This window comes from Calonectris borealis, chromosome 23, assembly GCF_964195595.1.
Source record: "Calonectris borealis chromosome 23, bCalBor7.hap1.2, whole genome shotgun sequence".
Classification (NCBI taxonomy): Eukaryota; Metazoa; Chordata; class Aves; order Procellariiformes; family Procellariidae; genus Calonectris; species Calonectris borealis.
In genome coordinates this window covers 2,082,534-2,109,414 of record NC_134334.1, presented here as the reverse complement: position 1 = coordinate 2,109,414, position 26,881 = coordinate 2,082,534, and the positions used below count along the sequence as shown (strand labels likewise).

General features: G+C 37.9%; 1 long non-coding RNA gene across 5 annotated transcripts in view; it reads left to right on the top strand.

Moving 5' to 3' along the window:
• LOC142092354 (uncharacterized) overlaps positions 1-26,881 on the top strand; it is a 70,759-nt gene that overhangs the window by 8,874 nt on the left and 35,004 nt on the right. For 2 of the 5 annotated variants that reach the window (XR_012677024.1, XR_012677022.1), the window contains exon 3: positions 11,444-11,925. This is a non-coding gene — a long non-coding RNA (uncharacterized LOC142092354). Of the gene's footprint in view, positions 1-8,800; positions 8,869-11,443; positions 11,926-14,760; positions 15,664-16,594; positions 17,059-26,881 lie in introns of those variants that run through there. The other 3 variants (XR_012677021.1, XR_012677023.1, XR_012677020.1) reach the window with 3 other exon arrangements.

Below are 26,881 nucleotides of genomic sequence, written 5' to 3'. Positions count from 1 at the left end.
ATCATCTGAATTTACTGCAATACATCTGTCATGCACCAAGATATCTCAGTCTGCATTAGTTATCTATAAAATGACCCACTGCTTCCCATGATAGACTTAAATTAATCTGATCTTTCTATTGAAATACATTCCTCAGTGTTACGCCTGAATTTTCTTTCACTTACTTCCACTGTCTTGGCCTTATTTGTGAATTAACCTCTGCTCCCATTGATACCGCCGGCCTAGCTAAATGATAGCAAACCTTCCTGTATATCACTTATTCTGAATAATTTTTAATGGCATATGTGAAATAAGTAGTAGGTATAGACCATGCATTCAGGATCAGATGATAGTGAAGAAAAGGCCTGTATAATGTGAGCCAAGCCCTTTCCAAAGGGACAGCTCTTCTCCCTCCCTGGTCCCTGAACTAAGTGTAACGTATGTGGCCACTTTGTAGAACACCTCAGCCCAGTATTTGCTGCAAGTCATTATGAAGTTCCGGACTTCCACATTACTGTTTAGAACCACAGACTCTAAATCTGTAGGGAATTTCCAAACCTTTTATTCATTGTTTAATCTGCCTCCATTTTGTGGGGGTGGAGCACCTTGCCTTCAGCACACATAAGTACACAGTAAAGTCATTGGATAGGTACCTGTAAAACTGCAGGCTGTGACAAATCTTTACACATGCTTAGGCAAAGTTCTAACTTCCTCTCCTGTTGTTTTTCTGTACATTACTATCTGGCAGACTGCATGTGAGTCTGTGCATTATTGATAGAAATTTTGAGTGTAGACGTCAAAACAAGCAGGTCAAATGCTTCAGTATTTTGAGAATCTTGGTTTCTGTTGTTCTGCAGGAGACATAATGGCTAACAAAGGAACAGTGGTAGCTGGAGTCCACACTTGAAAAATTCTTTGATTTTCAAATAGGAATTGAACCAAAATCCTGAAGTGTTCACTTAAGAGATGAGAAAATGAAGAGGATAGGGTTCTGGGTGGGGAGATGATGTTTCAGGCTACATGTCATGAACAACTTCCTCAGGCAAAATGGCCACAATAAAAGATACTCTTTGAGTCAAGTGCGTTGGGCTCTATTGCTGAGAAGAGCTATGTAAGAATTTTGTTGCTAAGCCTCTATGTGCTTGAAGCTAGCCTGCAGGCCTTTGGATCTCATTTGTTAAAGAGCTCACTGTTTGATCCATCTGAGGTTGGATTTCAAGCAAGCATGAGGTAAATGTTAAAATAAGCACTGAAATAATTTTAGAAGTGCAGTTTCCCATATCCATGGACCTGAAAGCGTTAGCTGAATGAGGTTTTCAGATCCATTTGAGTCAGAAATACAGCATGCAACTTGAGAGATTGGTTTTTGTATACCTGGTTCTGATCTGGCCCTGCATTTTTTTATTGTTTAGCACAGCCTCACTTGTTTCCATTTAATTAAGGAATGGCTCCTGAAGAATCTTCTGGCATCTTTATAGTTGTCAGGGAGCTCTGGATTGCCTCAGAAGTTAAGAGGGAAATCAGGTGGGAAGGTGAAGGAGCTTTACATGTTAACATTCCTGGGAGAGATTTGAAAGTGCTGCAAAAACTATGTAGTTCCCATCCCCTCCAGGTGGTGTTTGCCAAAGGCTGTTACGCAGAAACTTGCAATACCACTTTTTGTGTTGAATCTGATGTTAAGAGGATGTCTCTTCATAGCTCTCCTTGCAGGACTAGTTACTATAAAATAACTTAAAAGAAGCTGCTCCCTGCCTCTTCTCCCCTTCAACGTGCCCCCTCCCCAGCTTGTTATTCCAGATTTCCTAGTGCCCTTAGATGCTGGAACGTATTTTCTAGAAGTTTTCTCTGCCTTTAACTGCAAACGTGTAATTCGTGTTCTATTTATTTAAAAAAAAAAAAAAGAGCAAGGGATGGAGCCTGAGGAAACAACAGAAGCTTGCAATTGAGGTGCCTAGAAGAAGCTGTATAGCCTGCAGTGGAGAAAGTGAAAAACAGAGCTTTGGGATGTGTTATGTGCTGGTATTGTTTAGTGGGATTGCTGCAAGAACTAAGTGAAATATATTCTACTTGATTTGGTGTGTCAAGGATGTGAGCACATGGGATTGTACAGAGGTAGCTGGCTGTGAGTGAAGCTGAAGGTAGGTTGTCAGATGGCTGAAACTGCCAGAAAGACTTGCATAAACTCCATTGGCTTTGGAGTGAGTCTTTGGTAAAGATGGGCTTTACCGATTGTTGTAATGCCCACTTAGAGCTGGCTTCTGGTGTGTGGATTTGGGGGTGCGTGTGTGGTGTGTGTGTTTTGTTTACACTTAGGAACCACTTAGTGGATTTGGTGCTGTGTGCCTTGGATAGCGAGACTGCAGTCTATGATTTTGTTTCTGGATCATACTTTCTTAAATAACTTAAGAGGTTTTTTGTCTTCTACAGTATCAAGTGACTTATCCTACTTCTTTCTTCCCCTCCTGTGAGTTTAGACAGATTCTGAATCAGAGGAGGTTATTGAAGTAGTGTTATTTATTGACTAACCAAGTACTAAAGTCCACGATAAGGTGGTGAACAAAGCAGAGCTGTACTTTGAAATTTATTGGATTAGGCCCTAAAGACTTGCTACCTTGTAGTAAGTCCATTAGTTAGTGTTTGTGTACGTCACTGCCCTCTGACAAAATGAGAATGAATTGAGTGGTTCCCAGACCTCTTCCTGGTAATGGAGAAAGGGATTCATTATTTTAAGAAATTAGTTTGGATGTTTGGCAAAAAAAAAAAACCAAAAACAAAACAGCCTTCTCTTTAAGTTGCCAAGTGTAAGGGTGTTTTTCTTGTTTGCAGCATACACATGCAGCAGTTTTCACTTTCACCAGCTCAGTTTCTGTCTTATAGTAGGGTGATGTGAAAAAGACCCACTTGAAAAGAGACCATGCTTTTGATTCTGTTCAGGTTCCTTGTGGTGGTAAATTAAAAAATTGCTAGCTATGCAAATCTTTGCTCAGCCTTAGGTCCAGGATGGTGGCTTACTAAGCTTTCAAAAATGTCTGAAAGATAATCTTTATAGACAATTATAGAGTGTGCATTAGGAGAGTGCACACAAAATATTTTTGTCATTAACTAATTTCTAGGGGTATTTATTGGAAATGAAGTGTGAATTGCAAACGAAGAGAATTCAGTGCTCCCCAACCTAACTGTTTCTTACAGAAGGCACTTAAATATAGATCAATTATTAATCTTAAGCAACATGTGACCCTAAGGACAATGCAAATAGATGAGATTTGAGATGTTCAAAGGAGAATATACACTGCTTTAAATTGCAGAGGAAGTTCGGTACCTACACTTATTTAAATTTATGGTGTGAAATTTTTGAAGCAACCTAAGTTGTAAGAGAGCTGGAGAGGATCTCTTGTAATGGATTTGAAACCCCATAATCCTTCCGAAGTCTGTCATTCTCTCTTTTGTGCTTGGCATTGGTATTCCATGCTCTCTGCTCATCACCTTTCTCCCTGTCACTGAAGGTCATTTCATTATTTCTGTGTCCTTCTATTATCTCTAGTTTTGAAGTCTGTCATGACTGGCTTCTACTTTGTGTAAAGCTTTCAGGAAAGTCAAATGTTCGGAAGTAGTGTAGATTTGTGGAGTATTTGCACAGTGTTATAAAGAGGGAGGTGTAGTTAAAGATAAGTCTTGACTTCCATTTCCAGAACTTAACTACTAGATTGTCCTATTTTTGCAGTTTTTATTGAATGGGCTTGTGTACTCTTCTCCCAAAGCTGCATGTAATTAGCTCGGGTTTTTTAGTGTGTGTGCACGTGCTTGATGTTCTCCAGTGGTATGAAGCCTGCTTACTGGCTTTCAGTTGTGTCAAACAGCCAAAGTTTTATCCCTTTCCAGTTACCCAGAGTAGGTTAGAGAAGTGAAATCAGAATACAGGTGAAAGATGCTGTAGTACATGTGTGCCTTCCCTTGCTGGGAGTTTTGGCCATTTTATATTGGAAAATGTAGTCATCAGTGATGCTAAACCTGTGCTCTGGATCTATTCTGTGCATCTGAAATGTTTTTATTTACCCTAATTGGCTTTTAATATTGTTCCAATTTGAGGTTACAAATTTCTGCTTTTTGTCTTAGTAATGACACAAGTGGTGGAAAACTACAATAAATGTGTGCTGAAAGATGGCTGGAATAAGGCTGGTGAAAAAAATCTTTGCTTTTAATTAGGGTAATATCCTCTGTCACTAGCAATAGTTAAATTGTTACCATTTTACCTCACCATTTAGCTAACAAGATATATTAATTTTATTTCATATTCTCTCTTACTGTCCTTCCTCTGCTTAGGCTTTTGTATCTGGTCCTACTAGGCATCCTCAGGAGAAAGCTGATCATTTACCACTGACTTGCAAAAGGAGAACGCATGTTGCCATCTTCTTTCTAATTCCCCCAGCATAAGTTATTCCTTAATATCTGAGATTGATCAGTATAGCAATAAACTGCTGTACAGAAATAAAGCAGCTTGATTAAAGGCCATAGGCAATATTCTTAAAAGAAATTCCTGCCTTTTTAGATGAGGTTGAAGAAAAAAAATTTAAAAAAAAAGTTGGGCTTCTGGAGAGTGACCAAGACTGCTAACATAATTGAGAGTATTAACATTATTACTATTATAGATCTTTTGATTACAAATGGCATTGGAGCCCATAATCTGCGTCTCGTCTTTAATATGACTCACAAATTCCCATGTGCAGTAAAAGCTTAGTTTTCCAGCAGTAGTCACTTCCTGTCTGTCTCCTAACAAGGAGATCATCTTCTCCCCATTCCTGCTCTGAGGCTTTTCGTTTTTCATGGTCTATAGTATGAAACCTGTATTTTCAAAGTACTTTTGAGCCAAGCTATTGGATGAGATTTAGAGTCTTGCTTAATTAGTTCCCTTTGTTCTTCTAATAAAAATTTCCAGTTCTCCCTTGCTAATAAGAAATGCAAATGCTCTTAAGAAGCAAGAGGCTGCTGTATGCTATGTTTCCATTGTCATTTCAGATAGGTTTGAGAACTGGCTAGCAACAAGTAATGATTATGAAACTGAGAGGGTTTTTGGCAACTCAGGATAAATAGGGAAGGGGATTACAAACAAGTCTCTCCCCTATATATAGAAATTGTTGCAAATTTCAAGTTTTGTTAAGTAAATGCTGAAGTCATATGACACAGTCAATATAAGCCTGAAATAAATTATTTGGATTTAATAATGTCTCCTTACTTGCATAAGGAATATTCAGTTACATCATTCAGCAAAAATGCGGGGTTCTCCTGCATGTGCAGCTCTAGTTCAAGCTGTAAGGGGTGGGTGAGGAAAAGCTGACAAATGTTAAGTGTTCCTTTTAAGTGGGATGACTGTGTTCTGGGTGTAAGGTGAATGCATCAGGCTGCCAGAAAGATATTCTGATGTCTTCTTTTCTTGACTGCCTTTTCTCTGCTTCCCCCTTATATTTTTAACTGAATTGTTTGCCAGAGGACTCTGTATCATATGCCAGTTTCTTCTGTGTGCGCTGTCCTTGGGAAAAAGAATGTTGTATCACACCCTAAGGTGTGGGCTTACCCCCTTGTTCCATAGTCCTGAAACCGACTTCTTTCATTTTGCAGTTGCTTTGGATGTGAAGTAACATGCCTGGGCGTGCAAGTTATCTCAAATGGAATTGCCCAGTGAATGGAGTTGCATTCTTTAAAATGAGCAGCATGTCATAGTGAACCGCAGTAGAGTTTAAAAGCAAATCCCAAGTCTCAGATTCGAATGCTTTAAAATATTTTTTTCTCCCATTTGATAACACTTTTATCTTTTATCCTATTGATCTGTTTCCTGATAGAACTATTTAGGTTTAAGTGATGACTTAGTTTTTGTATGTTTCATCCACAATATCAGTGTATCTGTTCTGGAAGGATATCAGAGCTTGTCTGAGTTCTGGTGGATGCCACACGATACCTCCCTGAACACAAAAGCAGGTCTTTTGGGGTTAAACTTTAAATACTACAGTGATATAAAAATGGCTAAAGGATTGTTAATGGTGTACACAGCTTTTTTTGTCTGTAAGTAATATCTATCCTGCCTCTAGGGTTTTAATTCCTGTTTTCTAAGGGAATACGGAACCTCACACAATAATACTTAGGTAGGTCTCTTAACCTGACTAGTTGGTTTAAATCTTGTTCATGTGGTCTGAACAGATACATTTGCTCTCTTTTGGCTGTTTTGTGACTTTTGTCAAAGAGCAGTGCTATTCTCAGAGGCCAGAGTGTTTCCTAGTATAACAGAGACGAAACATTTTCGGAGAATGTAACTGATATTTTTCATCATACAATCTTCACAAGAAGTTTTCCAGGAAAGCCAACTGAGCTTCTTTCATTTACTTTAATAGGAAGTCTGGCCCCTGAATCTTGTTCTGAGATACCAATTTGAATCCAGCTGTATTTTTAAGGATTAATTGTGTGCTTTTCTGTTGGCTGCCTAGGATTTACGGGGACATTCAGCTTGCTGTTTTGGGGAGAGGGGCTGGGCTTTGCTTTTTTTTTTTTTTTTAAATACAGATATTCTGAGAAGAAGGGGGGGTGGGGGGGGAAGAGGAGCAAATCTAAGGACCTATACAGAAGCCCTAAAAGGTGGGACCGAGTGAAGAAAGAACATCTTTTGCATGAAAACAGAAGACATTTACAGATCAGCTGAGTCACGATAGCTTCACTTTCAGATCAGAAAAAAGAGTAAAGAACCTGAATCTGACATGACTCAAGACAATAAAATATTCAGTGAGCCACATCCTCATACAATGTAAAGTATTGCAGCTCATCTGCTTTCACTGAAATGATGCCAGTATGTACCAGCATGAACATCTGTGCCCATTAAGTCTTCCTCACTCTCATGGATATGTTCTTTGGTGTATAATGAGTCACAGTGATTGAACTTCCTACACAGGAAATGACCTCTCAAAAACCCCCTAAAGCAAAGAGGTGAGAGAGTCTGGCAAAATAACTACCAACCAGTTCAGCTTTCTGAAAAGGAAATGGATAGATTTTGTCTCAATGTTAAAACAGTTTCATCTGTCCTATGAGCTGTGGCTTCCTGGATTAATCTCAGGGTTAAACACTTAATGCGCGTGTACCAGAAATGGTGCTTTGTGGCTAGTGGCTATAAAATTGTGGTTAGGAGGAGAAGTTGATGACCAAAGCAGACAGATAACTCACCTGCTGTGAGGCAGTGCCTGTCCTCTCTAGAAGTACTTGCTCAGAGCATGCAGTGGAGTAACTTCAGAAATGCTGTTGAGTACAGTTTTGGCTTTTTCAGTGGACACAGTTGATTTAACTCCTGAGATGCCTTTTAATGTCTAGTTTTGGTTCTGTCCTAAAGTTCTAAAAAAACGTTCTTGAGTCTTTTCTCATTCACTGTAAATCAGGGGCAGGTGCAGTGAAAGCAAATATACTGAAAAAATGTGCATTTATCTATTTAACTATAGCTACTTGACTTCTTCTTTGTATTCAGTCTACCTTTCTTGACATTGTACATTTTGTTGTGCTCAAGAAATTTTGAAGATGCTTATTGAATGGGATGGGAAAGTTAGACAAGGAAGATCTGTTACTTAGCTCTGGTTTTGGAAGTTATAGGGAGAGGCTACAGGAGAGAGTCATCAAGGCAGGATCATCTCTTAAGACTTCCTCAGCTACGGTCTGTCTCAGCGTATTTTCTATCTTCAGCAAAAGTTTACATAAATGCAAAGTATAAACAACGTATGGGAATTAGCAGCCACAGCAAATGTAATAACAGAAAGGTTTAGTCTTAAGCAAATGTTGGTCACTTCAGAACAATGGCTTTACTGTTGCAGCATTTGCATGCTTTAATGACATTACTACTGGATAAGGTGATGCTGTTAAAGGAGTCTGATAGCTCTTTGTTAACTTTGGGGTCTTTGATAATTCTACAAAAGCCATTAACAGAAAATATTTCTTTTGTATTTTAATCCATGTAAGGACCTAGTGGGTTATAGGGTCATTAATTCTCCTGATGAGTATCATACAAGTTCTACTTCTAGTAATAAATTCATTTCAGTTCCTAGAATAATTCAAGTCTGAGGGGACCTCAGAAGGTAGGTTGTTTGCTACAACCTTCTGCTCCAAAGCAGGATCAACACTGAATGCATACCAGGCTTTCCCTTCGGGTGAGGAGTCTGATTCTTGGTAAATTGTTTGCACAGTTGAATACTGAGTTTCAGCAACTATATTTGCAGATATCTTCTAGTCACTGACTTATAGAAATGTTTAAATAGTGTGTGCAATGACTGTTTTCTGGCTGTGTAGGTTTTTTCTTTGGTTTAACCTTGCTACAATACTGTTGCTCTGTGTGTAAAAACTAAGATAATTCCTTTGCTGAAGTTTTTTCTATTTTTTTAACATGTTACTATTGTTTCAGCTGCACAAACTCTTTTAGGGAGATCTGTACTAGGTGCTGTGTATAAAGATAACAAGACTATCTTATTCCTAAGAGACTTATGTTTAAGCTGTAGGATTTTATAGGTAGTGGGTAGATACTAGCAGAAAGGGAGAAATCAAATTCCTTTAAAAAAATAAAGGGAACAGGGTATGCATGGTACATGCTTATTTGAAGAACACATACTAACTAGAAACAAAAGCTGCTTAGGATTTTCTTCCATTTTTAAATGTATATATGTGTTCAGTCACAGTTGAAACAGGCATACTTAAATTTCAGAAGCTACTTTACCCCACGGCTTTCACACTGAAAGGCAGACATAAAAAAGGCTTTTTTTTTTTTTTTTAATTTGACTAACTTTTCCATATCTGCTTTGGATTCTAGAGTCTTCCAAAAATTCCATGTTTGAGAGTTGGGCGGGAGAAGAGGAGAAGGCAAAGCACCATGACTAGGTGGTGGTATTTTTGTTGTCTGTGGTGTAAGATGTGTGATGGGATTGGGTTGGATACAGGTAAAAGGTTGCAGGGTTTCTTTTGTCCTTGATTTTTGAAACAGCCAGTAAAACCATACTAATATTTAGAAAGGGTTATAGACTTGATACGGAGTTTTGGCACTGTTAACCTTCTGTTAGAGCAGCATTTAGCAGACAGCTTGCGAGGCGGAAGTCGACCAGTAGCCATAGGATCAGTTTCTCATATTGTCACCTTATATGGAATAGAGAAATTAACCCAGGGTGTGGGATTCAGTTTGCAAACTCCGTAATGCTGATAAGACAGCAGTTAGTGGTAACCAGGAGACAAGTGTTGTCGTGTAGACAGATACATCTGAAAATATGAGACCAATAGATCTATCAACATGCTTTTACAGGGTGGTTGTGATAGCAAACTAAAGTTGTGAATTAGTATTCTGTTTTATTAGGTGCTTGTTAGATATACAGTGAGTTGCAGCAAAAAGTTGGTATCTGCCCCCAGATTCTATTAGTAGATAACTCAGGCTTGCTGCTGAGTTGAGTCCAGCATCTACTGTGTTTGACACCTACTTGCTTCAAGTACCTTGTTTCTACTCCTCCTCGACATGCATAGTATTAGTTCAGCTGAATACAGGCTGCTATGCCATTCATATTGTACTCATGGTAGAACATTGAAGATGTAGTAGTGGTAATAACTTCTTCTTAGCAGATCAGCAAGAGCTGAGAGAAACAGCTTTAGTTTCATCAGAACACCCCCAAATGAACTGCAGCAAGAGGTGCACCTCCAGTGTTAGAGGTGTGTCTTGCCAAGAAAGAGTTATGAATGCTTACCTTTTTTCTGGCGTCATAGAAGACACAGAGTTGCAGCTGGACTTCAAAAAGTGTCAGAATCACAAACGTGCCTCAGTAAAGGGTCTAGTAAAAAGTATATACAGGATAGAAAAGCTTAGAATGAGCCTTGGTGGGTCAGCACTGTGTGTACATAAATATATTTTTGGTATTAATTCAATGACTAACTTAAAGGAAAAAACATTTATTTATGAATACATGGAAATGTATTAATTGTTTTTGTTCAGTCTAAAGCAGAATGTTTGTTCTGTATTCTTTTAACTAATTATGTATATGTATATATCAGATGATGAAGGGATACAATTACAGAGACGATGACGGCATGTACAAGGATGTATATTTGCGGGGGGACAAAGAGTATCTTTGACAACCTATTACCTCCCTCCCTCCCTTTTCAATCCAGTCAGTTTGTGAAATATGTCTTAAGTGTATAATATTGGGTTTGGTGACTCTAGCTGTGCTTTGTAATAAACATTTTCTTTGCCAAATGAATTTCACCCACTGATATGCCCAAAATTATTTCAGAGCCACGGGATACCCTTTGAGATATTTCCCATTGAAATGTGGAAACAAGTGATTTTAATGATACTGAATTTCCACAGGATTAATATTGCTAAGCACTACTTAGTTGCTATGCATTTGGCTCTGTGTATGGGTATTACTTCATTGACTGACATGCTCCCTCTCAACAGAGGAGATGTTGACAAGATAGAGAAGGGAGAAGGTGGGGCTTGGTAAAAAAGATAGTCGTAGAGAGGAAATGACTTCCTAAAGAAGCTGAATGAGGGACCAAAGACAAGGAGAGAGGTACAACTTCAACCTGGCAGATGCTGTAACAGGGACATCTCTTAGTCATTTTTTGCTACAAATGTCTCAAACCCCCCCTCTATTTCTACTCACTGTAAATTAATAGTGATGCCTCATTGCCCTCTCTCTTTTAAAATAATGTCAAACTGGATCTGTGCTTTCACAACAAAACATGTTAGGGCAATGTTTCAGAGCTCAACTTGTAATTACAAACTGAAGGAGACTCCCATAGATTCAAATAGTTACCAGCACAAGGTAGGATCCCAGGTTTCTGTCTTGTGTGATTGCTGTTTTGGAGTGAGCCTTTGACCTTATTTCTCTGAGGAAGGTATCCATCTGAAAGTTTTGGAAAGGTGAGTCTTCTGTAGCCAGTGGGCAGGAGATAGGTAAGAAAAGGGAAGGAGAATGCCAGACAACGATTAAGAGATACAGTATGGAGACAGTTGACGGCATGTAAGAGGAGAAAAGAGCTTTAAAGGGTAAGAGACAGAACTGAATGAACAAGCCAGCATCACAGCAGATAGTTCTCAAAGCTGTCCTTCGGGAATATAGCTGATACATTCACTTATGTAGAATGATTGAGTTAAGCCTATGTGTGTATATTATATGTTTCTGTATATATGTGTGTGTGTGTATGTATATATATAAAAAATTAAACTCAGCATGAGTAGTTTGGTTTCTGGAGAAGTTGCTGCTGGCAAAAGCATAGTTTTCTACGATTATAGAAAATACTGGGGTGGGGGAAAGAAGAGTTGGTGGCTTCTGTTATGTGAGGAGCTATCTGGGTATAAGCAACTGCTGAGGTAAGTCCACTGCATGTCATCTAGCTATGTTCCTGCAGTAAATATTGTATAATAAACAGTTAAAGCAACTTCCATTATTTTAAAAAAATGTCTCTCCAGGTTTGCAACATGCAAGAGACCCTAGGAAGATACACTGAATGCTTGTAACTATTTTGTTCCTGGGAAGGGCCATCACATCCATTCTATCAAGACTGAGCTCAGTGACAGTTCTTTCTCCACACTGATACTATGAATTTTATTCTTCAATGCGTGGAATATGTGTCAGCAGGATTAAACCAGGACAGTCTCCTGAATGTGGAATTCCAGAGAAGGCACTGGCTGTGACTTCCGAAGTAAGCCAACAACATCCTGAAATTCTTGATTTTTCTCAGATACTTTTATTACTCAGCTGAATCTTTCTGCAGATATCTGTTCTGAAATACTTTGTCTTGGAGCAAGCACTGTTGCTAGGCTGCTCTGAAAGCTTGAGATGGCTCTGACTTCTCCAAAATCTGTAGCAGGGGATTTGACACAAAGAGAAGAACTCATGCTCCATGATGGAAACTGTTTCCATTTCCTCTCTGCAAACATCATCACAATAGGTAAGTGAAAGGTTACCATCCTTTCATCTAATAATTTGGTACTGAAAATACTTTCTTTTACTCCCAATTTACTTTTATTGTATTGAGATTTCATATGGGATCTCTAGATTTCCTTAAATTGTTTTGAGGGAATTGTGTTTGTATATTCCTCAGTCCCTTTTTTTCTGTGTAGTAGGTAGGATGACTAGAGTTTAGGTGAAGTGTATTTAAAAAAAAAATACAAACCAAACAAAACATACACGCACAAAAAAAACCCCAAATACGCCCTCCACCCCTCCCTCCCCAACCCCCCCCCCCAAAAACACCAACAGCCCCCCCCCCATTCCCCCCCCAAAAAAAAACCCAAAAAAAACCAGCAAACGAAGTGTCACTACTCTGGCTTGTGTTTGACCTGTTCCAGTAGCGTCCAGGAATTGGTGGCATATATGAGACTGTTAACACCTGATATAGGCCAGAAATTAAATGAGATGGTATTGGAAGGCAAAAATTGTAGCAAGTTTAAATGAAATATGGAATATTGCCTTATATAATAAGGATATCTCTGAATCAGTCTGTCTTACGGCCTTGCCTGTACACAATCTGGGATGTGTGGGTCATGGGAAGGGACCTTCACATGTAGAATCGCTAATACTTTCTCATCACGTATTCTTAGACTGGAGGTTTTGCATGATCAACTTTACATTTGCAGTCTTAGGGAAGTTCAAACTGCTTTTATTTGTTTGTCAGCAGGGTGTTGTGTTCGCCTACTAGTAGCAAACCCCCTAACATGCAGGAAGATGTGATTAAAACCGAGCCTTTTTTTGGCTTACTGTTTTAAACTGACACCTAGACTAACCCCCTGACCCCTAAACTCTTTTCTCCATTAAAAACAGTTAGTTCCTTGGTGATTTTAATGGAGGGTGAAATTTATGTATGTGTGTTATAAACTATTTTGCATGATGGAACTACTTGCTTTTTTCAGTGTTCATTAAGTACAGTATGAATTGTTATGAAACCTTTTGCTGCATGATAACATAAGATTATGACTCTACCAGTGTTTCCCAAGACATGCTAGACAGCATAGTATCTTCATGTAACTGGTGACATTTATATTTGAACAAATGATTGGAGTGTTTTTGGGATGCACTTAAATAGATGGGAAACTGACTTCTAGTCCCAAGTTAAGGAAAAATACAAATAGAACCCCCACCTAATGTGCTGATTAGAATCTTGATATGTTGTCTTCTCTGGCTGTAAATAATAATGGTATAGCAAAAAAATGGGGACATGGCAAATTCACAGGTAGATTGGAAGGACAACGTAAGAGTACTCTTATTTACCAGACCTTCAAACAGCGCAAGTTTGCGTTGGTAACAAGCTGGCTCTGAATCGTTGTCTGACTTGTGGCTTAAGTGGGATAGTCACATTTCCCATAAAATGCCTATGATCTCTTCTGATCATCAACTGAATCTCTCATGGCAGGGAATGTTTCAATTGTTGGTTTGCTAAATATATGAAGTTTAAAATGTCTTCAAAGGCCAATAAGCGTATTTGGAGATATATGTCTATCTGCTTTTGAAACCACAGATGATGTGCGTATCATCCATGATTTGTTAACAAAAAATCATAACATTGGTGCCTTTAAAGAAACCAACAGATGCATCTGTGTTCCTGGCTCTGTGCCTTTCATTGTATCTGTAAGAATGTAAGGTCTATGTGTTCAAAAAGTAACATATTTCCAACATAAACAGGTTTTAAGTATAAAACTAAGCAGTTGTACACAGAAACTGCGCTCCTGCTTTTAGATTTTCATGTTCAAATGCAGTGGGAACCCAATATTAGACTGCTTGCTTATTCTTATCCCTTCTTGTCCTCAACAGATAATGATTATCTGGTTTAGTTTGAAAATGTGGCTAATAAAAGTTCACGCACTTCTGAAAGAATGCAAACCTGCCCATTTTAAATTTGACCATTGCATTTTTAGCTGCCTCCCAATGCTGGTTAGCAGAGATGTTTTTCTGAGAAATTAATTAATTAGCTGGAATATTTTCAGTGAATAGTAGTTTGGTGGCTTGTAGCTCCCTTTGGCAATTAATGTAGATTAGAAACAATACATGTAAAAATGAAGCTGACAAGACACGTAAACACAAATGAGAGAGAGAAAAGGAATAGAAGTCTTAAAGTCTTGGTGGTTTGAGACAAGCACTTGAATTTAAATGGAATGTGTATCACTTTTCTTTGCAAGACAGGTAGACAGAAGATGGCCAACAAGAGCTGGCTTTTGAATGTAGGTAGAAATGAGATCTGCAATTTATTAAATGGTATCAATCGTATCCCAATTAAGCCTCATTTTTGGGGTTTAATCCAGGAACTAGTAGAGATCAGGATTATATCTAGCAGGAGGAAAGAGATATGTATTTCCATATCTGACATTGCAAGTTTTATTTCCATAGATCTCTGAAGCATCTCGTGCTGGTCATTGATCCTGAAATAGGAAAGTCTTTAGATTGAAATCATGTTCTTAAGAACAGTGGATTTGAGAGGGAGGAGGATCGTGGGAGAAAGGACGATTTATAAGAATTACAGAATTTAGTCTATGCAGCTTTGCTAGAGCAAATGTTTGTGTCTGCTGAATTCCTCTTAAGAAGGCAGTGAGGTATGCTGAATTATTTTTCTTGTCAAAGCAATTCATACTAATAAGAAAAAAAAACAGTGGTAGCCCTGTAACTTAGCATTATCTTTTTTGTGGGTGATTCTAGTGCATTTACTTATCAACTATTTTTTGGCTTTCAACCAGGCTCCTTTATTCAGCAGCACCAAGTGCTTCTAAGCATTTTATTCTTTAATCTTTACCAGGTATATTCCAGAGGGAATGCTAACTGCTGTGAAAACGGGGAAGAATCATTGCAGTAGAATGCAGCTATGAAAGCCATAAAAGCAGCAAGGAAAACCCAACCTCTTTCTCAAAGCAAAACATTTTGGGCCACATATTTAAAAAATGTAAATTTGTATCATAGGATGAGACTGTCAAAACCAATTGCAACTTTTTTCCTTGATTCTTTCAACTGCTTCTGGAAAATCTTTCTTGAAGTTGAGGAGAGCAGGATTTATACTGCCTCAGGATGTGGCTCTGTGCCATGAAGTTGTCTGAATTCAGCTGAAAGATACAGAGCTCAAAGAATAACTATTGTTAGCTGTTGCTCTTTTTTGAGTGCTGACAGCTTACGCAGAGGAAAATGAGCTCTTCTCTTGGGAAGCTCTGGAGATTACAGATGTGATTTTGCACATCAGGTGTTGACTGGAGATTGGGTAGGAGGAAGGGAATTGTGTAACTGATGTCTGTGGCAGATGAATTTGTGCTACATGAGAGATCTGAAGGAGGAGGAGCTGGTTTGTTGCATTTAAAATAAAAAAAGTTGATTTAGCCCAAGATTTTAATCAGAACTTCATGTATTCAACACAGGACTCATTTGCTTGAAATACATTCTCATTTACTGCCTACGGTCATGAAGTAGACAACACGAAAAGTTTTGGCTGGGCTCTCACAGGAAGTAGTTTCATCATTTTGGCCAAATTTCCAGCAATTGTGAGATCAATTTAGCTTTCTGCTGCCTTGCAATTTGGGCTGATATGTATGTTTTTTACTAGCATTAATGGGGCTGAATATATTTGTATTGTAGCTGTATTAAAAATAGCTTGTCAGTGAAAATATAATCCATAATAAACTGTCATTACACTAGTTCTTATCTTTATCTTATATATTTAATGATACTAGTTTTTTCCTAGTAGAGGTAGCCGTCATGTTTGATCATTGTCTAAATGTGCTTCTTGGGTACACTGGAGCGTCTGTTCACAAATAAATTATTCCAATGACTGTTTTTTTAATTTTTTAAAAAATAACCATAAAGCATATTCTTAATTGAAAGGTAATCTAAAGGAAATGGACACATTTTTAACTTCCTGCAAACAGTAACTACAGTTTTGCTATTATGCATGTGTTAAATGCATATGCATTTTTTCAGCAGCGTTGTAGGATTTTTTTATTCTTTCAGAAGTCTGTTGAGCCTCTATTACTGTCTTGTTTGCGTTGTTGCAGCTTAGGCAAATGCCTAAGCAGCTGGCTAAATAAAGCTTGCATTGAGTGTCATGATCACTAGCAATGGAACGAAGCATGTGCTGAAGTACTTTGCTACGCTGGGACCTTTCCGAAGAGCTATTAATCTTAGCTGACAAATCTCTTGAATACTGAAAGCCTGTTGTGGGATCTTTAGCATTCTGCTGTCCTCTCTTGCCTTTGGATGGCTCTTGAGCTCTCCTGTCCTTAACTCTGCAAGCTGTTCAATTCATGTCTTGTGGTTCCTCAGCATGTGAAGATACACTTGCTCATATGCTATGGGAAAGGTTGCCCCAATATTACTATAATAGTGTGTCAATAGAAAAAGAGAAATGTTTACAAAAATTGGTTCCTGCCTCTCACCTGCAGATCAAACCAACAATGATAATTTTTTTTTCTAGCTTTCTCATAAATAGGTTTGCAAGGGGTTTGAAAAAGAAAAGTGCAGAAATTTAGAGGTGAAATAGGTATATTACATCATCTGTGTGTTTTCTGGCAGTACAGAAGTAAAGTGGTGTGTTCCAGTTATTGCAATATTATATAAACTGACTTTTAGGGAACTATTTTTTATTTTAGGATGAATTGTAATTTGTTGCCTCGTGAACAAGAATTGTCCATTATATACTTCTGTACATAAAGCTCTATCAGTGTGCATGTAGGACAAGTGCAAAGAAATGGCAGAAATAGCTGGAGGGAGAGAAAGTCTTCATTGTGCCTGTGCAGCACTTCCAGCATTCCAATGCAAGTGGGTCTGAACCTAAACAAAAGCTGATCTGCAGCTCAGGAATCCCTTTGCAGACTTGTTCAGAACACCCACTTGAGTTTGTTCTTACCTCCCTAATTAACTCTTCATGTGACTCAGTTTAAATGCAGTGACAGCTTTTATCTTATTTTGCCTTTGTATTGTAATAAATGCTAAGCAACCTACACAGAAGTGATCACAATACTGTTGAGCTGTTGTCTTGAGTAGCCTATGCTTTCAAATATGACATTTCAGCTTTATCAAGCCTATGCTGTCAAAAGTAACACTTCAGCTTTCTCATTTGGGTGAATATATCTGCAAGAAAATTTAGGAAAGCTAGAGAGTTAAATCACTGGTTGGAATAAATCCATGCAGTTAAGTAAATGCTCCTCAGTTGATCTTTTGGTCCCATAGTATCATAGCTACCTACAATCTACTTCTGTACCATACTTATTAATCTTAGACAGTTTGAAACTCTTAGCATTCTTCTGCAGTTTTCTGATTTGTTTCATCAGTTGAGACACAGTTTTCAAAACCTGTTGCTTTTTTTTTTGAATAAAAACTCTGCTTTTCTGTGTAGGCTGTATATGAATGAGGAATGATTGCTATGTAAAAAGGAAATCTGAGTGGAATGCAATTAACTTTTACATAATTTTGCTGTATAATGTGATTCAACATTATTACAGCACTACAGAGAAAGTCCAAAATCAAGGAGGTAATGGCAAATTTGGTAATCCTCTATTTTTCAAATATGTTCTGGCATGTCTAGACTCACTTTTCCCTTGTAATCTGATGAAAGTGTGTTGTGCACAGACATGCAAAATCCTGTTTGCTTAGATATATAGTACATCAGATTAGCCTGGAGAAGTACTTAAGATGGCCTTCAGCATGGGTCTCTAACATACTGCCTGTCTACATGAGCAGTGCTTTTGTCATGGTGGGGGGGTTGCACTAGATAGTCTTTAAAGGTCCCTTCCGCCCCAAACCATTCTATGATACAAGTTTAGCTGAAGAACAGACACAAAAGTGATACTACGTGAATTGGCATCAGCTGTCTGAAAGTAACTTGAATTAGATTTCTGTGAAACTGTCCATCAGTTAAAAATATAATGTGAACTGATACTGTGGTTCTACTAGTTCTGCATGTATTAGTGAGTGACTGAAGAATGGATACTGGTTTGGGTTTGTTTTTTGTTGATGCAGTTTGAATTAAATCTGAAAAGACACACTGTTTATCCCAAGTGTTTAAACTTAAACATGTCATTCTCCTTGATTTGGTACTACATAGACAGTGGATGCTACAAAATTCTGACACCAAATCCTGAAGTTTTTGTGTAATCTCAATGTAAAGAGTTGTTTTGAACACCTTTTTTGCTTGCTGAATGGAGAGTAAGGCTATCGTGTAAGAACATTGCAAGCTGCTGTTTGTCCTCCTTTCCGCTGCAGAGGCAGAAATGAACAAGTGAGGCTTGCAGAATGCACTACTGTTTCCTTTGTTGGCAATGTCAGTTTATACTAATTTAAAGTGTTCATGAGTCCATGGACTGTTGTAATAAAGATACGAATCTAAGCATATAATACTGGACTGCTCAGCAGACCCAGATTCTAGTTCTGATTCTGTTACCGACTTGTTGTTTGACCGTTTTTGTAACTTCACTTTGTCTTTCTGTTGTCTTTTATTTTGATTATAAGTGGGAACTGCTATTCCTGCACAACAGACACTTCCCAGTCATGTTTGGGTCTTTATTACCTGGGCTGAAATACAAATAATAATAATAATAATAATGTTCAACCTAAACAATTCAGAAATGAAATAACTATGGTAAGATCATCTAGACAGTGACACTTCTAGGTACTGATATCAGCTGCTTAGGAACTGTCCTGCAAAATACAATCTGTAGACCCCAAAAGAGTCTGAACCCTGGAAGTTTTGTGTAGCTAGAAATACTGAGTTAAGTAAGAATCAGTTTGGTATGTTTATTCTCTTTCCTAACAACAACAAAAAAGCCCAAGCTGCCCCATCTAGACGTACAGAATTTTTTAAAATTAGATTTAGATGTTTTTGTATTAAAAAAAAAAGCCATGTCTTTTATGATGAAGGACTGTTTAGTAAGTGAAGCATCTGTTGTATACGGCAAATGTTCTTTTAGCACTCTTATTATGTATTCTAGGAACTAGTTGGTTCCATGTAGGGATACCTAATCTGAATCTATGAGGGACTGACATGCTAAGAATGGGAGGGAAAAGTTGCTATTACTTTTGTCAGGTTAGTGTTTTAAAATATTGAAGGAAGACCTAAAGTAGGGCTATGAGAAATGTTGATTGAGCTGTGTGTCTGTGAATTGTAGTGTGAACTGTGCGCAAGGATGGCTGTCAGCAGTTTGCGAATTCTGCTGCTTGGTTTTTGCAGTTATCCTGGATGAGCTGAATCCTTGCTCTGTGCCTCACAAGATTAAAATGGAGGACAATAACAGACTATCTGTGTAGCAGTCAGCTATATATGCCTGCTCCAGCTGATAGACACTTCCTAGTCTGGGTAGCGAATTCCCCTGCAGTTCCTCTCAGACTAACATTTCACCCATACGCAGGATTTCTAGAACATAAATTCTGTGCCTTGGATGTAAGACGACTATTTCTTTGGAAGTAAACTTGTGTGTATCTGAGGGGCAGAATTTGTCCTAGAATATACAAATTTTAAAAAAGGGTGTAAATAGTGGGCTTAAAAGTGTTTCTGCGTGTACTGTACTGGATGAATTTCTACTGAGGCTTCTGGATGAGTAACAAATTAACAGTATTAACTTCATTTGCAGAAGAGCTGTGAACATTTAGGCATTCATAAGTGTTAGACCTATGCTGCAACTGATACGCATATCTGCAACGCTGAGGTTTAGCACTCTGTCTGAACTGCGGTACCTGAGAGTTGGAACAGTAAAGCTAAATAGATTGACATGTATTTCTACATTATTGCTTGAGCCCATTTGAGCCTAGAATTTCAGCCTAGAATTTCTGAGTTTAGGCTTTTACTGCTTCCTAATGCAGATTCAGAATGTGACTGGCAATCTCTAGCCAGACTTCCAGTTTTTTAAAACAAAATTTGTTCTATTTGCAGGCATATACATGCAAATAAGCAGCCAAATGCTTAGGTGGGTGTTTTGCCTGAGATATCACAAAGTGATGTATTTTCATCTCATGCGGTAGTGGTCTGGAGCAGATCTGAGGACTGATGAAACGGTGAAACTGAATCAATTTTCAGTTTGTGAAAAAGGCTGTTTTCTGTTGTCCATGATCATGTAGCATTCTTTAATACTGTTAAAGTCTTAGAAGAAAAATTGTTTGAAAGAATTCAGTCTTTAAGCTGTTTTATCTCCCACTAAGAGATGACAAAATTGCAAGAAATTGTGCCATTTATGTAATGTAGTGTGTGTTGTAAAGGAGAAAGTATCTTGAATTACTTGATGACAAGAGCAACTTCAGTCCTCAGGTTGCAACTTTGCAATGCAGAAAGTAATATCTGACTGTAACTTAACACCAGAGGGCAGCGGTGTTCTTAATTTTATCCATACATTCATTACTCTATATACATACATGTTCCATACATACATCACATACATCTGACGTAGGGCAGAGATTTGCAAATCATATACGACGGAAGGTACCAGGAAGACATTTGGCTCAGTATGCAGTCCCTGCTTCCCTCCCACCTCTCCACCAGAAAAGGGCTGAGCAGAAGGCTCAATCTTAAGAGTCCAGATGGAACCACTTGAGCCCAGGTTACAGGGCCTCAAAGTATTTGTTTCCAGCTGCAAAAGGTAGCTTAGCAGAAACTTGAGCAATCATTTTTGTGATGGCTTGTTAGAGTTTCTCTTGCAGATTATTTCAGCAATCTTCAGTTTTTAAAAAAAAAAAGTGAGGAAAAGTCACTAGAACTTAATTTTTGCTTAAGTGTGCCTCCCAAAAATTAAGATTTATAAAATCATTTGAAGTTTGAGTAAGATACAGATGATGACATATAAAGACAATGCTTAGTTACACTTTGTCACTTGTTCGCAATGAGTGATTCCATGTAAGCATCCCTGATAGGGGTTGTATTTCCACGTAATCATTGGATAAAAAAAAAAACATCTTACAGCAATGCACACAACTTAATTCTTATTTTGCAGCTGATTGAGGAGTATTAATCTGAGAATTTACAACAGAAATTTTAAAAGTACTTGGCGTGGTTTTGTACATAATAGTTACTGACTTTTATACTCATTGTATTAACCATTGTCATTGTTAAAGCACCTGAATTGATGCTGAAGTGCACATAAGAAGGATAGCTTAAAATGCATGAACAAAACATAACTGAGCAATCAAATCACTAGGAAACCAGCATGAGAAAATGGACTGAGGGGAAGTAATAGTTGAAATTAATGAAAGCATTAGGAAAATTTAACTAAATGGAAAGTCTGGATTGATTGCAATACACTTGAGTTTTGTTTGGTTGGTTCTTTTGAGATATTCAAAGATACATAAAGCAGCTAATTTATATTTTGTATAATTTGTGCAAAAATTAATCTTGTATCTGAAATATTTAAAATGCAAAAGGGTCCAATAGGGTTCAAAAGTACTCTGTACTGCACTGAATGAAAATCTTTCTTGAGGCTGTTAATGTTCATTACGAACCAGTTAAAACTCATCTGACTAAACATTTAAGACTGCAATAGAATAAATCTGGAATATTTCAGTCTAGTTTAATGATCTTGATCTGTGCTCTCATGATACAAAAGCAACATAAATCTTAAACCTTCTAGCTTGTGTTTAGACTAATGCAAGCACTCCACAACCTGGATTCCTTCTCAGCTGTTATCTTCCTTTACCTATTTACAGAGTGGCCTTACAGTACTACTATTACGGTTCATATCTATTTCCGATCCTTCTGTAGCATAAATGATGATACAAGGCATAGCTCAATAGTAAATCTGGATCAAGCAGCGTATGAGGATCTTGCATTTCATTTTGACTGTGCTGAACACTGGTTATCTTGTCTTTCAGCTGGTGTGATTCATATATTCCTTTTTCCCCTCTTTGAGGAATGTATATTTGTTTTCTTAAGGATATTAGGTTGGACCAAATGAGCTTTTTAAGTCTTGCCATTTAGCCCAAATAGATTCAACAGGCAATGAAAAACTATCAAGCTTTCTAGATTAATTTCTTTCTTGGATTTATTTGGTTGGGGTTTTTGTTTTCCTGTTTTTTAGTAAAGTGTATTGTAATGTAGTTCTTGGAGGCTCTGTGCCAAAATGCCTAAAGGTGTTTAGTCTCCTAACTCCTATTTAGGCACAGACATTCCCACTGAAATATGTTGGAAGTTAGGAGCCTAAAGACTATTTAATTTGATACCTGCAATGGAGCAGAGAGGTCTCCAGTTTGTCTCCAATTCACACATCCTTTGATCTTGGATAGCGATTTTGTTTTAGAATCATGAAATACTAATAACTACCTGTCTTTGTCTTAGTGGAGTTTTGTTAGGATAAATGCGTGGAAGGTTGTGAAAGTGTCAGAAATAGCAATGGGAACCATAAAAGTACTTAAGACAGTAGTCGTTCTCCATTGTCAGTAGGAATATTGCAGTTTGTCCTCACCTTTCTTTGCTGTGTGTGCTATTGAAGTCACGCAACTACAATAAAAAGGGGAGAGTTACTTGGATAGCCAATTTATATGCTAGCTCTGTTTGTTCTGTAGAAGTTAACTACTGAAAACATGATAAAAGGTACTGTCTGAACTATGTTGCAGAATCAGTGTGTTTTCTGATGGCAGGTTTGATGGGTTAAATCTTTCTAATGAGCAGAAATTCAACTCGGATTGCCTTTTTTGAGGTGCTAAAGACTATTATATTACTCCAAGACAATTTACAGCACTCTAGAGAATCTGTGAGCAAGTTATATTGCCCTTACAGAAGTAACCAGTCTTGGAGCGGAGACTGACCAAGCCTCTCTTTACTTCAGGTTTAGATGGCAACAACTGAGTAATATGCTATCAGTATCATAGTATTGTCTGATCCAAGCTACCGCTGTGATGTTAATGGCTCTATTTTTGTGTCACTTGTGGAAGAAGTGGAATTATTTTGTTAAGGTAAAGCCTGAAGCATATTAAATTTTTGGTGTGCTGGTGTTAAGAGCTTTTATGGTTGAACATGGATTAGAAACTAGATCACCTGAATGTTACCTTCTGTTTCTTCTTCCACCTCCACCAAAATCTCCTCCCTCAAGTTTTCTTGCTCTTTCTCTTGTATATCTATTGCTGCCTGTAAAGATTTTAGAAGTATGTAGTGGGAAATAGGACACTTCAAGCAGAATAAATAGTACTATTTGCACACACATTCCAGAATCTAGGATAAGAATATTGCTAATACAATGGTCTGTATCGCTATTGCCATCTACTGGATGAATGCACAGATGCTAAGCTGGCATCATGAGCACAAACCGAACTGAAAAGGAGAGAGAGGAGACTTTGGAACAAGAAGTTGTATTTTTTAATATATCTCTATATCTCTTCCATGGTTATTAAACAGTTCTTGTGAACAGTATAGTGACAAAAACATGATGCGTAAATACGGTTCTTCTACCATACATGACCAGTACTATGCAGGCTTCCTGTGAAATACAGAAATCTCAGAAGACTGAACTGCATGTGTGCTCATATTTACATAGCCTCCAAACATTCACTTCATCCTTCTAGAATGCAGGTTTGGAAAGTTTCATGCTGCCTCGGAACCAGTTGTGTCAGAGTACTGCTATTCCTAGAGTTTTTGTACCTGGCATCACTTGATGGTTATTACCTAGGGCAACTACTACTGTGTTCCCTCAAAACTGCTGCTAGTTGCAAGGCAGAATAGAAGTTCTTGAGAGGTGTGAGTATCTAGCAGCAGGGAAGTTACATTTCTTTATACTTTGATTCTTAGAAACTAGTGAAATATGTAAAAGTAATGCTCAGTCAGATGGTTAGAATAAGTGCAGTATGTTTAAAGGTAGTAAACAAAGTTCTGTATTGACTGAACCAGTGCTGGAACAATCAAAAATAAAGTCTTTATAATTCTGAGAGGGGAAAAATATTTTCCTTTCATTTATTTGGATGGGCACTTCGCCTGTGTGTTTGTCAGAGATGGGGGGGACGGAAATCCAGTATTCTTTAACAATGTTCAACTATATTGGCATTATCTGTAGGAAGTGCTTAAGATACAGCCATTAGCTGTGAATAAGTCTGTCAATCAAATGAGCTCAGAAGGATGCTGTTCTTGTAAGCATTGTAAACCAAAGCTGAGTCTCTCCCTCATACATCTTCTCACAAGTAAGTTATTTGGATCTGCTGATAGTTCTGCTAAACTTAATCCCCCTGAAACTGAACGCAGATATAGCCAAGTGACCCTGAGCCATCGTGTCTTACAGCATGGACTATTGTCTGGCTTTGATTTGCATTTGGAGTTTGGCAAATGGCTTTTTAAAATCCAAGCCATCCCTGACTCTGTGATACTGTGAAACCTGCCTGGCTTTAGATATTGCTTACCTCCCAAAACATTTACATGCCCTTCATCTACAAGCAGTTTTCTTTTTATCTTTGTTCACATCAGAATCTTATCTGTCAGTTCGATCTGAGGTTAAATACTTCATCAGAGAGAGGAATGCTTTGTTTCTTGAGAGAACAAATAACCTCAGTTATCTTCTGAAGCAAATCATAGTGTGTTTCTACAGCTAATTAACTATGAGGAACTGCTTTATGCACGGCTGCTGCTATCTTCTAGGCAAATCCAAGATTCTTCAGCTGCATCACTGGCTATACAGTAAAAAAATGAGAATAGTCTACTTTTGAACTCATCATCTCACAGATATGAACCATGAGTTAAACCTGTGTAGCCAATGTGAAGGGAAACTGTTCTATTATGAACTACTTATGCTGAAAATGCTCTGCACAAAATAGAAGAGCTGTGAATGGTTTATAGAGAAGAGTGAATGAGATTATTTTTGACAATATTTTAAGTTTTTGTTAATATTTTTTCTCAGTGTGAGACAGACTCCTTAGCTGGTGATCAGAATGAGTCAAGGATCATGCTTGCAATGATGGGGAACCATATTGCTTCTTTGAATGCTTGAGATTCAGTAGTATTAAACCAAAAATATCTCAAATGGTTAAAGAGATCTTTCTGAGAAAGATATCCTTCTGAGTTGGTGTAGATGCTGTTGCTGAGAGAAACTAATATTACCTTTAGTGATGAGAGAAGTTCCACTAGCAAATGTATGTTCCTTTTTTTTTTTTCTTTTTTTTTTTTTTTTCCCCTCCTCTGTCATTCCTGGAAGAGTGCCTGAACAGCGTTCTCTTTGATGAGAAAGAACAGTGCCATGCAACAGTATGGCAAGAGCCTTTGCAGGTAGTGGGCCTAAGCAGCCCTATAAAGGAACTTATATAATGTGCATAGTTGGTAATTACAGAGCTGGAGCTTACCTCAACAAGCGCTTGGCTTTTCTAGTGATGTCTCAAATGTTTGTGGTGCGTTTTTTTTTTCACGTGGCCCTTGTCTCAAGTAACAAATAAGGCTTCCTTGACCCTACTATGAGTGTTCCTTGGCGTGTATTTTAAATACAGGAATGTTAACAAGTTCAGTCTTTTATTTCATTTTACTATAACAAGTTCCTCTTCTGCTTCGATATTGGGTGAAGTTTGGGAGATACTTCTCTGGGAGCAAATAAAAAGCCAAGGTTCAGGCAATAAGCTCACCAAGGATCTGAATATATTAGAACATGTTTTGGTATTTTACTGAATTTTATCATGTTGTCATGTCGATCTGCCTGTGTACCTTTTACTTGTATTTAACACTTTTTTCATTTCATGCTTTTAAATATTTGAGTGTTGTTGATTAAGTACTGTATTGCACAGCACTATATAATTGTGAAACAATAAGATAGATATAAATCAGGTTTTTAATATTTCATTTTGGCCATTTCCATAACGACTTGATTAGAGCAGTTCTCTGAATAATACTCATTTAACCATGTCTAAGGCTAATATTCCAAAATTTAATAGAGAATTGAGACCGACTGTTTAAACCACTCAGAAGGTATAGTTTGGGTGTGTGTGGTGGTGGTTTTTTTTTTTTTTTTTTAGATAGTCATAAGACATGGAACTGTAGTCAGTGGACGAAATAACTTAATCCAATACTCCTACCACTTGCCAGAACCACTGATATATCCCTGAAGTAATAATCTTTTTCCCTCCCTGAAATGCTGAAGTTCCAGACAATTGCCTCAGTAAAGAAGGAGAAGACAAAAGATTTTGCACCTGTTTAGAGACCACCCTAATCCCCTTAACTCTGGTCTCTCTTTTACTGAACGGGAAAGGGATGTGTTGGTTCCTAGTAGGTTGCAGGATTTGTGATTGGATCTGAGGAAGAAAAAACTTCAGGTTTGTGACACAGTGAATGAACTTTGTGCTTACATATGCAGATGCTTAGAATGTGCAAGACAATTAGTGGAAGTCAGAGGAAAATCGTTCCAAGAAAGTGTGCTCCGGCACAAATCTTTAATAGTGGCAGATGTAAGAGTTGGGTTGCTGTCAAGATCAAGCTTAAAAGTCAAGAAATGGAGCTTAATGAAAGTTCAAAATGGTCATTTGTTAGAAGCACTGGAATTCAGATCCATGATTGCAGAACAGGTTTTGTACTTATCACTTACTAGCAGAAATAAGGAATAGACGGACAACAAAGCACTGTCTGAAGGAGGGGGGGGAAGGTTGGTTTGTGCTTAATCCAGCATGCTGTCCTCCAGAGGAAAATGGTTAGTTAGGAAAATCTAGTTCTTTTGACTCATTTTTTTCTCATGCATCTCTAGGTAAAAATTTGCATCAGAGAAGTTTTACTGTGGGCGGGGAAAGCTAAAACTCTCTCTTAAGAGATGTAAATGTTTACTGAGCAAGGAAAACACTAAACTTGTGAAAACCTTTGCAGCTTTTCCCTGCAAAGGAAAACACTAAACTTGTGAAAACCTTTGCAGTCCTAGTTGATTTTACTGAACTGGCTATGGGGTGGTGTTACTAAACTGTGTTTCTTTATTAGAACAAGTGATGAGAAAAGTGGAGCAAGATCGTCCTTT